Source organism: Nycticebus coucang, chromosome 20, assembly GCF_027406575.1.
Source record: "Nycticebus coucang isolate mNycCou1 chromosome 20, mNycCou1.pri, whole genome shotgun sequence".
Taxonomy (NCBI): domain Eukaryota; kingdom Metazoa; phylum Chordata; class Mammalia; order Primates; family Lorisidae; genus Nycticebus; species Nycticebus coucang.
Window position 1 is genome coordinate 51,692,155 of NC_069799.1, and position 2,514 is coordinate 51,694,668.

The 2,514-nt window shown below is 41.1% G+C and overlaps 1 pseudogene across 1 annotated transcript; it reads right to left on the minus strand.

Annotated features, from left to right (window-relative positions):
- Positions 1–819: 819 nt before the first annotated feature.
- On the minus strand, positions 820–2,000 carry LOC128572780 (zinc finger CCHC domain-containing protein 9-like; annotated as a pseudogene). The gene has a single exon (XR_008376247.1). The product of XR_008376247.1 is annotated as a zinc finger CCHC domain-containing protein 9-like (transcript).
- Between the last annotated feature and the right edge of the window lie 514 nt (positions 2,001–2,514).

The following is a 2,514-nucleotide window of genomic DNA, read 5'->3' on the forward strand; positions in this document are numbered from 1 at the left end:
AAGACATTTCCCTAGATTGTTTATTGCAACTCAATTTACAATCACCAAAATGCGGAAACAACCTAAATGCCCACCAAGCCGGGAACAGATTAACAAACCTGGGTGTATGTATATCGTGGAATACTATTCAGCCATTAAGAAGGCTGGAGGGGGCGGCGCCTGTGGCTCAGTGAGTAGGGCGCCGGCCCCATATGCCGAGGGTGGCGGGTTCAAACCCAGCCCCGGCCAGACTGCAAACCAAAAAAATAGCCGGGTGTTGTGGCGGGCGCCTGTAGTCCCAGCTGCTCGGGAGGCTGAGGCAAGAGAATCGCGTAAGCCCAAGAGTTAGAGGTTGCTGTGAGCCGTGTGACGCCACGGCACTCTACCGGAGGGCGGTACAGTGAGACTCTGTCTCTAAAAAAAAAAAAAAAAGAAGGCTGGAAACTTTACATCTTTTGTACTAACCTAGATGGAGTTGAAACACACATTTTTAGTAAATTATCACAAGAAGAAGTATCAAATGTATTTAATACTAATATGAAGCCAGTGGATGATCTATTACTTGCCCACATAAGAGAAAACACAAATCAATTCAAGATGGAAGAGGGGGGAGTAGGGTGGCGGGAGAGGGGAAAAGGGAGGCGGAGCTGTGTGCTCCCACTTAATGGGCATAATATTAGGGTATATGGCACACCTCTTGGGAGCAGGACAGAATTAAGAGAAGGACTCTACCTAACAAATGCAAACATTGTAACCTATTTCTTTGTACCTTTACATTACCTGAAATTAAAAAAATAATTATTTGACTAAAGGGATTTCATTTTTTTTTTTTCCCAAAAACAAGCAATGCCCTTTATTAAGGGGTAGTTTACATTTATACATAATTTTGCTTTTTAAAAAGATGACTGTTACAATCAGGTATGTAATCACTTAGATACCTCTAAGTTCTATCTGTTAAAAATACTTTCTTCTAGAAAATCCAATTTAATCATCTCATTCTTTTTTTCAGTAATTTTGTCCAAATAGTGATAGAAGTACTCTTTGATGGAGAGAATGAAGAAAACTGTTTTTGAGTATCCTCAAATCACATATCTATAATAAAGATTTGGCTCCAAGGAGCCTAGCTCTAATTAGTGAAGTAGGCCCAGTTTAGAAAGTGGCAATGAGGTGCTAACTAACAATTGGCAACTAACTAGTAAATCGTTATCAAAAATTAACAATTTTAGGTATCTTTGTTTTGGGTTTCTGTGGTTTAGGTGCATCCAAAATTTCTTCATATTCTGCACTCATTCCCTTTGCCCAGCGACCAACAGTGACCATTCGATCTGAATTCTGACTTTCAGGGCAATCTTTCTTTAAGTGTTTCACAGAGCCACAAAGTTTGCAACCACCACCATCAGCATAGAGTCCTTTGGGATTATCAGGACAAGATCTAGACAGGTGTCCCATTTCCCCACAAACAAAACATTTTGCAAAAGGAAATTCACCAACAGCTGGGTCTACTTTAGCCTTACACTTGGTTATTTCATGCTCTGTGGACCCACACCCGTAACATATTCCAGTGCCCATGTCTTGATTTTCAAGGGCGGCTGGGCAATCTGCAATTCCATGACCAGGTTTTCTACAATGGAAACATACCATTGCATTTTTCTTTGCTGCTTGTCTTTTTACTCGTCGTCCTTCCCGTCGACTGTCTTTCTTTAAAGCAACTGCAATTTCTTCCCTTACTTCCTGAAGGTCTGATGCTATAATCTCCCCATTGTGAACCATCTGTGAGTTCTGTCTTAGGTATTCCATGAATCCATTCACATCTTTATTTAAGTATTCTTTTTTCTTTTTGTTCTTTTTATGTTTTGCTTGGGGTGCATCATTTTTAAGGGACAGCCTCTTGGTTCCAACTTGTTTATGCTTTGGTAGGTTTTGGCTTGTTCCCTCACAGGACTGCTTCTTCATGTCCTCCCATGATGTTGCAGACAAGGGTCTTTACTACGTGTGGTAGTAACGCGTGCCCACCTTGTCATAGCGGGATCAGATGTACCTCAGCAATCGTGCATGGATCCTCCAGAGCAGCTGAGTTTGTGAGCCTGACTAAAGGGATTTCAGATCCATCATTTCAGGTTACATTTTTAAAAAGAATCAAACTATAGGGCGGCGCCTGTGGCTCAAGGAGTAGGGCGCTGGTCCCATATGCCGGAGGTGGTGGGTTCAAACCCAGCCCTGGCCAAAAACCACAAAAAAAAAAAAAAAAAAAAAAAAGAATCAAACTATAACAAAAACAGGAAAGATAATAAAAGAGAAATAGCCTTCTGCCTATAACCAGCCAGTTACATAGGTAGTTTTTCCAATAACTTTCAATAATTGACACTCTAGCTAAAGATTTGATATTTCTGTTCTTATATATATTTGGTTCTTGCAGTAGATGTATTTCTAAAAAGAAAATCCAGGGCAGCGCCTGTGGCTCAGTGGGTAGGGCGCCGGCCCCATGTACTGAGGGTAGAAACTTAGAGATTTTTTTCTCCAATGGAAAAATGGCCA